Source organism: Lepidochelys kempii, chromosome 9 (genome assembly GCF_965140265.1).
Source record: "Lepidochelys kempii isolate rLepKem1 chromosome 9, rLepKem1.hap2, whole genome shotgun sequence".
Classification (NCBI taxonomy): Eukaryota; Metazoa; Chordata; order Testudines; family Cheloniidae; genus Lepidochelys; species Lepidochelys kempii.
Window position 1 is genome coordinate 39,846,315 of NC_133264.1, and position 14,052 is coordinate 39,860,366.

The 14,052-nt window shown below is 41.1% G+C and overlaps 1 protein-coding gene across 2 annotated transcripts in view; it reads left to right on the plus strand.

Moving 5' to 3' along the window:
* The window catches only part of SPSB4 (splA/ryanodine receptor domain and SOCS box containing 4), a 327,295-nt gene that overhangs the window by 104,922 nt on the left and 208,321 nt on the right, over positions 1 to 14,052 (plus strand). The window contains exon 1 of one of the 2 annotated variants that reach the window (XM_073359976.1): positions 949 to 990. The exons of the other annotated variant lie outside the window; for it this stretch is intronic. The gene's annotated coding sequence lies outside the window, so the exon portion shown is untranslated. Of the gene's footprint in view, positions 1 to 948; positions 991 to 14,052 lie in introns of those variants that run through there. 2 annotated transcript variants of the gene reach the window in all.

Below are 14,052 nucleotides of genomic sequence, written 5' to 3' on the forward strand. Positions count from 1 at the left end.
TGATGGTGCATTGAGCTACATGGGCACTATTAAAAACACATAATTTACCAACAGGAATTGTATATGTGATAATGCTATACATGTGTTCCCATTTCTATATTATATATAATTCTATATTATATATATATATATATATATATAGTGGTGAAATATGCAACGCGTGTTGTTTGGTGAAATATTGGTATTTTTTCTTGCTTTTATTTGCCTTTTCCTATTAAGAAGTTGAGTCCTTGATGGCTAGATTACTGGATAGCGCATTTGTTATGCTATCCACCACAGACATGCTCAATGTGTACAAATAGGTATCTACATAGTGTTTGCCCATGGAGTCAGGAGAGTTAGTGTTTATTAATAAATAATAATAATAATGAATAAAAGAAATGAAATAAAAGCTATTTTCTTACCTGGTCATTAGTTTTGCAAACCAGAAACCAGATAAAAATCTTACTCCCCATAGTAAATACATATTTTTTCTTAAACTTTATTTTAGTTCATAGAGAAACTCAGCTATTTGACTCCTATTTAGGGGATGATCTGGGGTGTGAAAGCCATTCTGCAGAGGATGAAACCAATGAGAGCTCCCTTGTTCTTTAACTGACAACTTGGACCCTGATAATGTAAATGTTCATGGGTGTGCTTAGCTTTACACACGTGAGAAGAGTGAAATATGTACACATAGTGTTTGCAGGATTGGGGCCTTGGAAGGCAGCCGGTGTCTCAAGAAAGAGATTTACACTTCATTGAGGGTGCCTTTAAATCACACACTTTGGAGGAGCTGCTCTTCATGGAGTGGGGATGGAGAAGGAACATGATGTCTCAAATTAGGGCTGGGAAACTGCTTTTTATGCATCAGGGCAAAAGTCACCATCATTACCTTTGCTGCAAAATCTGTGATATATCAGAACTTGTTTCTTATTAAATTTTCCAGGGCTCTGCGCTATAGAAATGTGTTAAAGCAAGTTACAGCATTTGCTTCTGCCTGTGAACAAGGTAAATTTGTCTTAATTTACTACTGACTTTTCTTCAGATCAAAACAAGACACTTGATATCTGATGCTGGGGGGCAGTGGCAGCGGTATGATTAATAAAGAAATTGACCATTCCTTTCAAGTCCATGCTCCTTATTTGCCAAATCCTACCATTTACTACCTAAGGGTCAAGGAAATAAATTGGTGTTCGACTGGTAGCTTTTCCTCAGTTGCAGACTTGCTTCAGTAACATGTAGAATTTCTTAGTCTGTCCAAGGGCTTGACATGGGTTCTTCCCATAGCATTTTAATTATACTTCTTGCACCCTAAATTATACAATAAACATCAAAGTCAGAAACAGATATTTACATATTGTTTCATTTTCCCTCTTTATTTAACTAAAGGATTAGATTAGACTGAGATTTGGAAGCAGAGCTGATAGAGTATCCCAAAACCTTTTCTGTCAATATTCACTCCAAAAATTGAATTCATGTTGCCTGCATTTTGAGTGCCTTTTGTGTTTGATTTCTCTGAGTATTCAGTGAACGAGTTGACCAGCAACAATATTCAGGATTTAACCAAATAATATTAATGCAAATAATTGACAGAATGCAAGTTTTGAATCGGTTAACCAGAGCATTTGCATTGGAAACAAACTTGGGCTCAGCTGCACTGAGCCAATGAGCAGGCTTGCAAATTCAAGATGAGTTCATTCCTGTAATACAAATGGATTCCAGTTGTTCACTCCTTTATCTGGGTGTGACTCTGATGATCTACTCAGGGAGTTCCATTTGTATGAACACACTGGGTGTCCATTTTTGTATAAATTGTTTAGCTTTTTGAAAAGTGGTACAGGGAAGAGAGAAACTGATTTCAGACTGTTGTTCCTATAGGGCTAGATCATAAGTTTACTTTCTGCCTTGAATAAAGGTTAGTGTTTAGCTTTGCTTCACCAAGAGCAAACTGGGGAGCGAATTAAAACTGTCTTTCCTTGTTCTAGGTCTACATTAGTAGCCTATTACTCATTCCTCAGTACTGGCTTAGCTGTGAAGAGGGTGAGACAAGGCCCTGGCCCTGCCCATCTAACTACAAAAGGAAGAGTAGAAGCACCACAAAAGCAGTTCTTTCCTTTGCTCTATGATGCATGGGGGGCTGTGGGGGAGGCGGGAAGAATCCATTCAGCAAGGAACATTCTTACTCACAGTAAGTATAGGAGACACAGTGATATATTGGCTTGATGTGTAATATAGGCTTGGGAACATATTATCCTTTACATCCCTGGAGTCAGTGGACTAACACTGGGGTAAGTGAGAAAAGAAATAAAAAAAACTATTTCCTCAACTTCTCTGAGCAAAGTGAGTGTTTGAAATAAGCATATAGGCTTGCTTTCTCTGAGCTGGTACCACATTTCTTCCACATTTAGATTCTGATCCTGCTTCCACTGATACCTAAAATTAGGTACTGTGAGTAGTCCCATTGCTTCAAAAAGATTATTTATCACCGCAGGTCAGTGTTTTCCCCAGGAATTGAAATTAGGGGGGGTGTTCAAATTTATGGGGGGGTGGCGAGGGTCAGGGCCAATGAGGGATGAGACTATGAGGATGAAGGTGGGCTGTATGGCACCATAATAAAAACTGAAAAATGTTTCATGACCATTTTATTAGATTTAACTCATGTTTTAAAATCATTACACAAATTAATGTTGGCTACTCAAGCCTTCTATGAAGCACAACATCTACATCCTTCTTGGTTTCTTGTTATAATTTTGCAGAACTCCGTTAATGAACTTCTTGAATGCAATGTGTTCATCTTTGGTGGCTTCTCGTGTCCAGTACTTCCATTCCTTCAACTGATATGCTTATTCGTTCATTCACGTGATCAGGCAGAAAGCGACCTCTTTCAGAACACAAAATTCTGTTCAATGAAGAAAAAGAACGCTCAGCTATAGCTGTTGTGACTGGGAGTAGCAAGAGATGAATTTCTACTTCTTTCATCCCAGGAAACATAGCATAAAGATCGGGTCGAGCCACTAGTGATGATAAAAAAGAAGTTGAAGTCAAATCTTCATTTATTCGTCATATGATATTCCACTCTGTGTTCAAATTCTCTATTCTGTCCTGAGCAGATGGCAGCCCCATTGCTGGTAGTGCCTCACTCCACTCAACTGTTGGTGTTTTATACGACAGGGATCTGTAAAAGCTACATAGAGGTTGATTAGAATCTAGAAGTCGCTGTTGTAAATTTTTAAGAATCAAGTCTGTGTACTTTTTCAGTTGTTTTAACAAACACTTCTTGTCCTCTTCACTTAAGGATTCAACATAAATGCCTTCATTAGTCAACTTCTGGACTGAAGTCTTTGCTTCTCCCAGTACTTTTTCAATGGATAGCTCTCTGATTGATCCAAATTTAGCTTCTATTGCTGGACATAGATCTACTACTGTTGAAGCAGATGCCTGGATGGCATTGTTTAATGACCCAAGTGGTTTCAACAGTAGACTTACGAGAGAGAATGGCAATAGTCTTCTCTGAACATAGTAGCAAAAATAATCCACCAGCCTCACTACTTAGATCCATCCCATCTTGGTAGATACTTTCCAAACTCAGTAATAATGGCTGGAGTAATTTTAAGACAACAGTCAAGGATCGCTCATGTCAAGGTTCCTCCCCCACTCTGAACTCTAGGGTACAGATGTGGGGACCTGCATGAAAAACCTCCTAAGCTTATCTTTAACAGCTTAGGTCAAAACTTCCCCAAGGTACAAAATATTACACCCGTTATCCTTGGACTGGCCGCTACCACCACCAAACTAATACTGGTTACTGGGGAAGAGCTGTTTGGACGCGTCCTTCCCCCCAAAATACTTCCCAAAACCTTGCACCCCACTTCCTGGACAAGGTTTGGTAAAAAGCCTCACCAATTTGCCTAGGTGACTACAGACCCAGACCCTTGGATCTTAAGAACAATGAACAATCCTCCCAACACTTGCACCCCCCCTTTCCTGGGAAATGTTGGATAAAAAGCCTCACCAATTTGCATAGGTGACCACAGACCCAAACCCTTGGATCTGAGAACAATGAAAAAGCATTCAGTGTTTTACAAGAAGACTTTTAATAAAAAATAGAAGTAAATAGAAATAAAGAAATCCCCCCTGTAAAATCAGGATGGTAGATATCTTACAGGGTAATTAGATTCAAAAACATAGAGAACCCCTCTAGGCAAAACCTTAAGTTACAAAAAAGATACACAGACAGAAATAGTTATTCTATTCAGCACAATTCTTTTCTCAGCCATTTAAAGAAATCATAATCTAACACATACCTAGCTAGATTACTTACTAAAAGTTCTAAGGCTCCATTCCTGGTCTATCCCTGGCAGAAACCAGCATACAGACAGACACAGACCCTTTGTTTCTCTCCCTTCTCCCAGCTTTTGAAAGTATCTTGTCTCCTCATTGGTCATTTTGGTCAGGTGCCAGCGAGGTTACCTTTAGCTTCTTAACCCTTTACAGGTGAGAGGAGCTTTCCCCTGGCCAGGAGGGATTTCAAAGGGGTTTACCCTTCCCTTTATATTTATGACAGCTCATGAGAAAGCCACAGGGTTTTCCCAGGTTGGACTAATTTGAACTTCAGTCCCAGTGTATCTTCTATATTTTTCAAGATATTCTGGACTCTTGCTGAAAAAAGAATATAATGAAGACATTAAATTTATAGGTTTTTTTAAATGTCTTTTGAAGAGTCTGCAGCTTGTACTAGCGCTAGTTGGAGTAGATGGCCTCGGCAGTGTGTATAGGAGAGATTAGGGTTACACTTTTTTCTGAGCAAAGCTTGTACTCCACCATGTCTTCCAGAGAAGTTTGCAGCTCCATCAAATGCACAACCAGCCATCTGTTTGGGGTCCAATTGACAAGCATTTAACTTTTCTAAGATGTGGGTTGTCACAGATGCAGCCTATGTGTCTTCTATAACTTGAACATCTAGAAATACATCTACTGGCCTACCACTGACATCAAGATGACATACACAATGACTTAATACCTGATGCCCATTTGCATCGGTGCATTCATCAGCCATGTACGCAATTTTTTTGAATGTGGTGAGAAAGTTCTTCACTTTTTCAACTGTTGAATCTTTCACTATTGCACCACATGCATCTAGCCCGTCAGTTGAGTTTCTTGAGGAAAGATAGTGAGCATTTGCTGGTCTTGTTCGGAACCAGTGTTCAACTTCAGGATGAACAAGTGACAATGCACTTAACATTGGCCTCCAGTTCGTAGTGTGTGGTATCTCTTGCTTAAATAGAAAGTATGATGCCACGGCCATGTTTGTTTGCATGAACTGTGTTGTGTCTCCAGCATTCTTAACAGCCTCATTAACACTCACCAGTGTTGTCCTTGGTCAGTGGAGACTCAGAGTTCAGAGGTGCTTTCACATGAGTTCACCTCCCAGGTGGGGGGCAAAAAGGCACCTTGCTCGTTCCTCCAGCTGCTCACCGTTTGCTCTGGCCACTGTTGTTTGTTGTGCCTCCGTTCACTCCATCTCTCTGTTGCCAATGGTCCTGCGCCGTCACCTTCTGCCGCCACTTGCCACTGTGACCTCTGCGAGTTGGTCTCTTGAGGTTCCACCCAGCTCTCAGTGATTTCAGCTGAGCTCTCAGTGAGGGAACCTCGCTGCTAGTGCAGATTGGGACGTCTCTTCCACAGAAACACTGTCCCACAGCAGGTCTAAGCACTTAGACCTGATTATCAGTGATTTCAGATGTAGTGGTCACTTAACAAAACAAAAGACTATCTATGGAGCCTAATCAGCTCTGTCTTTAAACAGTGGAGAGGGGCAGGTCTAATAGTACTTGTGACTCAGGCAGACGATCATGCAAAACACTTGTCCCCACCCTCTCTCTTGATGTCCTCAATCAGCACAGGCTAAGTACAGTTCTACTGCCCTTTACTCATACAATAAGAATAACTACATTTCATGGCCCCCACCCCCCGCACATTCAAGTGATTTGTAATCCAACCCCAGCCAAAATTTATCACTTGGGCAACACAGCTGTGTTTGCTGGATACCTAGGCAAATTAGCTATGAATGTAAATACAATCTGATCCTGAAGCCTTTCCCCCAGCCCCCAGCTCATCACTAGCTGTCAGGGAGAGCTCATTTAGATTTTGCTTACGAATCATAATTTGAAATTATTAGGTTGGCCAACATCACCAAAATGAATGCACTGACATTGTCGTAAAAACAAAAGTTGTATAAGGAAGCTAGTCTATGTTCATACTTTTCAAATCTATTATACTTTTTCCGATACACGTATTTTATCATACACTGTATATGCTTTTAAAGTGTGTATTAATGTTTCAATTTCAGTTCAGGTTTCCAAACAATCACTAAATTGGCAACACTGCATGTAACTAGTTCACAAAACTGGGGGGGGGGGGCAGGTGGGGCATGTTGGGGAAATTCAGGGCTGGGGGGTGAAATCCCTGCTGCAGGTCGACCTCCGACATCTACAAATGCAATGCCCTTTCACACTGAAAGCTCTTTATCTCATCTTCCTTGACCTTTCAAAGAGCTCCAGTAATTGGAAATTAATCTGAGTGTTAAACTGGGTCCTTTTAGACCAGATGGCTGTCTCAGCTAGACCTGGCAATTTGATTGCTTTTTTATGTTTCTGTAAACAGCTTTTTGTTTAATCAGACACTCTCCCTCTCCCCCTCCTTTATATCACAGGTTAGAAGGACCCAGAGGAGCTTTTAAAATAAACCTACAACGGCTAAGTCAGGTTTACATGAAAACAGGTATTTATTTATATTTGTATCAAGACAACAGCCTGCAAAGCTTTGATTTTCAGGTTCTGGTTGTGTACTGGCCAACCTTTCATCCTCAGTGCTGCAACCTGAAAGGCTTCTTGTAGTTATTTGTTTATTTCTATTTTGCCTCTTTATTCATTTAATTCTCAGTTGTTACAACTATTTTTCATAGATCATCATAGATACACAGGATGAGACTATCACTCACCCAGAACACCAGCTGTGCTGGCATAAAGTGAGCTCTTATTTCCCTGTGCAGTCTCCTCACTTTGCAGCTCACAGGATGGGAAATAAAGTAGCAGGGCTGCTACTTGCCCTCCCTTAAAGCTGGGTGGGTAGGGAGGAGGTAGGTAGAGCATTGACTTTGCCCCCCAATTTGCCAGTCAGTGTGGAAGAGGAAGCAATCAGTGTCAGATGAAGAGCTGGTATAACACCAAAAGACCCCGGTTGGGATTGAACCCCGGGGTCTCTGGAGCTTAGTGCATGTGCCTCTACTGCATGAACTAAAAGTCAACTGGCTGTTAGCTAAGGCTGTAGAGCAAACTCATTAATCTCTCTCTCTAAGTGGTCTTGGTGCCACTAGCTGGGACAGAACACCACCCCCAGGAGGTGTGTGGGTTACACTGGCACAGATTATTTCCCTCTTGAGGCATTGGGACAACTGTTAGTTCTGTATAAATATTAGGGCTTCTCCACATGGACACGTTGTGTGCAGCAAGCCAGGGGGGTAAATCTGCCATGCAGTAACTGGCCATGTGGACCCTGCTCCCGCACGCTAAAAGTTTCATACTGCGCTCTGACCTCTTGCTGTGTGGAGCTTTCAGTGTGCAGTAGCAGGTTCACATGGCCAGTTAGTGTGTGGTAGGCTAGCGTGCTGTAGATTTACACCCAAGTTTGCCACACACTAACTAGCAAGGATTATGTTTTGAAATTCACATCTGTTCTGTGGTTGTTACATTGCCAAGTAAGGAGAAAATCACAATGATGCCACCCTTTTTTTTCAGTCTGTAACTATGCCATTTCAATAGCATTGTCATGGCCTCTACCAGAGAGTGACAGCCAGGGCTTTTGTCTCAGTCCTCCGCTTGCTGTAGAGACTTTGTGTCCCCTCTGACTTCCTCTTTAGAACCCATCCACTGTAGTGGCTGCATCTAGGGCTCTGAAGCACCTCTCCCTGTCCCACAGAGATTCACCTCTTGCTCAAGGGTCCCCACATGGTCCTTTCCCTCATTCCACAGGATGGCTTATCCCTGTGCTTTGGTGCTATTCTTTTGTCCCCGTCTCTTGTAGTGGTCCCTCAGTCCTCTTGCGGCCCAGGAGAAATGTGGCTTCTGAGAGAGGTGGAAGTGGATGATTGCTGGGTAGTAGCTGTGCGAGATGGAGTGAAGGGAAAGAAGAGTTGGGTTAGGGAAAGGATGAATGTTTAGGTGAGGGGGAGAAATGAGAGAGTGTATGAGAAAGTGAGGGGCAGAAAATATATGGATGGAAACAAGGAGGCAAAGAACAAGCAGATATCAAAGTGTCGGAGGGAAAAAGAGAAAATAGAAGCAGGGATAACTTTAAGGGTTAAAAAAAGCAGGAGGGAGAAAAGAGCAGGAAATAAAGTAGGAATTTGTGCAGACGAGATATCCAGTAGGACTTTGAGTAAGATGACAGGAGATGATGTGAGAGGGACAATGGTGGAGTATACAGAGCTGTTTTGTTTCTGCATTTTCTCCTGAGCACTGTAAACTAGGGCCTTGAGCACCATGGGGCAAATCTGTAATGATTAGATCAGGGGTTGGCAACCTTCGGCATGTGGCCCATCAGGGTAATCCGCTGGCGGGCCGTGAGGCATTTTGTTTACGTTCACTGTCTGCAGGTGCAGCTCCCAGTGGCTGCAGAGACATACTGGCTGCCGCTTCCCACAGTTCTCATTGGCTGGGAACGGCGAACTGCAGCCACTGAGAGATGTGGTGGGACTGTGCCTGTGAACGGTCAATGTCAACAAAATGTTTCACAGCCTGCCAGCGGATTACCCTGATGGGCCGCATGCCAGAGGTTGCCGACCCCTGAATTAGATGATTTGTCCGTACTGTCGGTGCAGGCTCAGTAAACATGCAGAGAGGACCTTGCTCTTGGCTGTCTAAAAGTGTCCGCTAACAAGGCTACTAATTTTGAATGTTTTATAGGTGTAAACTAACATCCACTATGAGCTACATTAATTTCTTAGTTTACTGTAAAAATCCTTATAATTAGTGTGACTAAGCCACTGAAAGTCTTAAATATCTTAGCATGGTACTGAATCAGTGACCCTGTCATTTTACTTCTAAATTATTGAATTATGTCCTGCTAGCAATTTATTTGTTTATATTCAGGCTGTCAATTAATCGCCCTTAACACCTGCGATTAACTGAAAACAAAGGAAGGGAGGCATCGGTGGCAAGGGGGCTGAAGCCCCGTCCCAGAACGCTGTGGGAAGGGCGGGGTGGAGCCCTGAGCAGGGCTGAACCCCAGAGCCTCCAACCTCAAGCCTGTATTTGAAAATATACAAAACATCAACAAATATTTAAATAAATGGTATTCTATTATTGTTTAACAGTGCGATTAAAACCACGATTAATCGTGATTAATTTTTTAAATTGCTTGATAGCCCTAGTTTAAATGTTTTATTTTAACAGACTAGGGACGAATTGTGTGTGTGTGTGTGTGTGTATTCTTCACTATGCCAGCACTACTGATCACAGAAGAGCCATCAGAAGAGCTTCGAAAGAGTTTTGATACAATGAATGTAAGACACAGTTGCATTTTAATGCAGTAACATTGTACAGCCAGTGGGATGATAAACACACACCATATGAAGGTCCAGATTCCTGTCCTTGTGTGGTGGCCTTGTTGATTGCACCTAGTAAATCACAAGATGACACGGTATACAGTCTATATATGTTTTTGGATAGACTGAAATAAAGTAGTTTCTATACTATTGATTCCCCCCAGCCTCACCTAGCAATGGCTTTGATATCTCTGGTGATTATTATGTGTATAGCCAACATCAAGTGTACAATGATAGATTATTATTGATTTTATAACTTACATTTTTATGCTGTCCATCACCATAGTATCTGGTGCCTTGTGAGGCAGGAGTTGTGACACTCAAGATTTTAATAAACTCCTGTGTGGCTTTGCAGCATTACCTATTAGTTGGGAACCAAGATTTAGTCAGTCAAAAAGGCCTGTGCAAAGAGGTTCTGCTTACTGTTCTTCTAAATGGGCCAGGTTTGTGGTTAGTTGTGCAGTAGTACCACAGCTAAACCAGCAGTCAGATAGGCGTGAGTTCAACCATTCTGTATAGCTCACCAGTTATCTCTGGGGTTTGTTTTTTTTTCAATTGTTCCATCCTACCAATTAATGATTGCATCAACATTAATTTCCTTGGCCAGTTTGTCAGGATTACCTGAAAAAAAGCTTTCAGAGTTTGCTGACTTTGGTTTATGGCTGAAGTTGGGTGTTTACATTGTTCCAGTGGAGTTGCCTAACTTAACTGCATGATGTGTTACCAGGTGGGAGTTTCCAGATAGAAAAGCTGACTGCTATCTTGGCTAGGATATAAAAGAGCATTACTTTTCTTCTCTCCACCACTTCCCTTAAAAGCAGTAACCTTTCATCCTCAGGAATACCACATTATCAGGGCAATGAACTTTAAAGAACTAACAGCTTTTAGGTTCTGCAAAACCTGATTTATGGTTCATTTGCAGGTGTGGCATAATGTGAGAAATAAATATAAAATCTCTCACTAAAATTACTGCTGTGTTTGATTGGTAGGGAAACAGAGCTGCTTTAGATACTCTCTCCATAATTACAAGTGACATCAGTCAAACTAAATTAAAGGAACCCTGCAAAGATAAAAACCATACCTATATGGAATGTAGGTATATGAGTAAATAATGTATAATTAGTATAACATTCCCTTTGTACTTCAAATCCTTCAGCTTTTAGAGTAAAACCCAGACCTATAGCATTTAATCCCTGAAATTAGCTAACTTCAGTGTTTAAATGCAATGGGTCTGGGTTTGACTCTGTTTGCTATTGTCTGAAAAGACTGAAGGGAGCTGAAATACAGAAAGGGGAATGTCATACTAAGCAAATAATACTTAAGATCTACCGGTCATTAGCAAAGGGAAATATCCCCACACAATTACATAGTACAACATATTTGTTTACTTAAAAACATTTTAAACAATGCCTGAAATACTTTACAAAGTAACTATTTATTAAAACAAAACTCTTAGTACAACTATCAGTACTGTCCTTCCTATGTATATAAAGTCTGCTGCAGTTTCCACGGTAAACATCTGATGAAGTGAGCTGTAGCTCACGAAAGCTCATGCTCAAATAAATTGGTTAGTCTCTAAGGTGCCACAAGTACTCCTTTTCTTTTTGCGAATACAGACTAACACGGCTGTTCCTCTGAAACCTGTCACTATGCAGACTTTGTTTATTATTTGTACTTTCACACTCCTAATATTTTTGCTTATGTGGTGTGTGTTCATGGAACATGCCACCTTCCCAATTCTCTGTTTATCCCTTCTTGGCTCATGGATATCTGATGGATTGATATGTGTTTGAAAACTGTGAAGTCATGCCCTGTCAGTCTCCCCACTAAAGTTTCTTATGAAAAAGTTCTACCGAAATTAAAATGGATTAAACCGTTAGCATGTAATAGAAATTTCATAGGGATCTGCAGATGGTACCCCAAAAATGTGGAATTTCAGTAGAGCATAATACCTGTTTTATAAGTCTTGAACCATCATATGGAATTCTATGGCATGGATATCATTTTCTGTTACATTCTATAGGATGGTTTATAAACAATAAACCTATATGCCATACAATTTTATCCAGTAATCTCAGGCCTGATGACTTGTGATTGAACTAGCACATATCCTTGAGAAAGAGAGTCAGTTATGAGTTTGAGTCCAAAATGAGAGAATTTACCATAACCCTTAGTAAACTGTTCCAGCTGTAATTACCCTTATAGTCACACAGTTTCTTCCACAAAACTGAAAGATCAAGGGTAAAATTTGCAGTCACTATGTGACTTAGAAGCCTAACTCCTCTTTTCAAGAGTGACTTTGGCACTTTAGGAGCTTTTGTTCTATTTACATTCAATGAGACTCAGGCCCATTTTTGTTTTTTAGTTTATATAATCCTTCCAATCAGCCATCTTTGCTATATTTAGATCCCATCCAGCTCCCATTGAAGTTAATGAGGATTTTTGAATTGAGATCTTATGTGAAATGCTTCTTCCCCACACCCTTTTCATTAGATTTTTTTTTAAAGTCCCTAAATAATGTAAGAGTTCATTTTAAAATGTTTTATTGAATGTGAATGCATGTATTGTGATGCCAGTTGTCTAATCAGGAATACTATTGATCTTGTTCTTATGCCAACAGAATTGTTCTGCTTCCTCTGTGTTTTCTTCACCTTCAGTATCCGCTGAGAGTGACTCCATTATCTAGAGCCACATTAATTTATAGGTTGAAATACAAAATGTCTGACTTAAGGTTCTCCTTTGTGAAACCTTGCTTAAACTACAGTTTAATGGGGGGTGAATTTTTCCAGTGTGTATAAATAATGATGGGCCAGTCAGGTGTGGGAAGGAGTATTATCTGAAATGATTTTAAACCCCATGCTGCAATTTAATCTGATCTCAGTATCAATGCTGAATCTTTTTTCACTGTTAAATTGCAAATAAAAAACTCACGTGTTTTCATTTGTCTGCAGTAAATGACTCAAAGCATTTCCCTCTAACTCTCTTTCCTTCTTGTCTTGATTACCCAAATCTGAATCCTTAGCACAGAGGGGCAGATTGTGATAGCCTTACCCATAATTGTCCTGCCTGATCGAGAAAAGCCCTTAAGCATGTGCTTAAATGTAAATAAGTGAATACGTTTTCAGTTAATCATGTGTCACAAATTGCAAGGCCAGAAGGGACCACCAGATCCTCTAATCTGAACTCCTCTACATCATAGACCACTAAACACCACCTAGTACCCCCACACCAAGCCCAATAACCAAAATTAGATCAAAGTATTTAAGGAGACTCAGATCCCTCAGGAGGCTAAACTATTATGTGCCACTGGCAGAGAATAGGAGGGACTGAGGTGCCACCAGTGACCAAGGCCCCCGCAAAGGCAGGGAATTGATAAAGTGAGATATATGCAGATAATCCTGCCAAGTGATCCAGGCCCCTTGGTGTGGGAGGGGATTGCCTTCCTCTGTAGCTAGGGTCCTGCTAATCTGACCTTGGGAAAAATTCCTTCTTGACCCTCAATAGGGTGATCAGTTAGCTGAGCATGTGAGCAAGACCCTCCAGCCAAGCACAGGAGAAGGAATTCAGAACCACTTCAGAGCATTGGCCCACCATGTCCAGTGTCCAATCTCTAGCCACAGCCATCTCTGATGCTTCAGAAGGAGACAATAAAAACCAAACAGAATACATGGGGTGGAAAAAAAATTCCTTCCGGATTCCTACTGATGACTGACAGGTGCCCCGAAGCACGAGATTTTAGTAATATGTGACAGGAACTGGAAGGGACCATTCAGGGTGGTTGAGCTCAGCCCCCGTGAGGCTGTTCCAGAACCTTGCTTGTCAGATGGCTACAAAATGTATTTCTCTCCTAAATTTATTCATTGACATTTTAAACCAATTTGTTCTTGTGCCAACGTTGTCGTTAGCTTTAATAGCTCTTTTCTCGCCCTGGCTTTTACCCCTATATATATTTATAGAGAGCAATCACATCCCCTCTCAGCCTTCGTTTTCTAGCCAAAGAAGCCAAGCTCTTTTAGTCTCCTGTCATAAGATAGGCCTTCCATTCCCCTGATCATCCTAGTACTCCTTCTCTGCACCTGTTTTAGTTTGAATTCATATTTCTTGAACATGGGTGGCATACTTACGTGAATTGGAACCAGTGAGGGACCTCACTCCTTAGAGTCCTGCTGACTTCATTGGAGCTACTTCTGGACTAAGGTACTGCTCAATGTGACATGGGTGGGAAAATCTGGTTTTTAGTGAACTACAATAGCTTTATACTCTTACATAAAAGTTTTGCCAGCTTTTCAAATGCAAACCCGTTAACACTGGCTGTCATGTACATCTCATACACTGTAGGTTGCAGGCTGCTACTAGCAGGCTGGCTCTTTTAGCAGATATGGACTGTCGACCTAGCTTCCTTCCCAGAGAGATACAGCAGAGATGTGTTCACTTGAAGACACTTTAATGCACTGTCCAGAATGTCT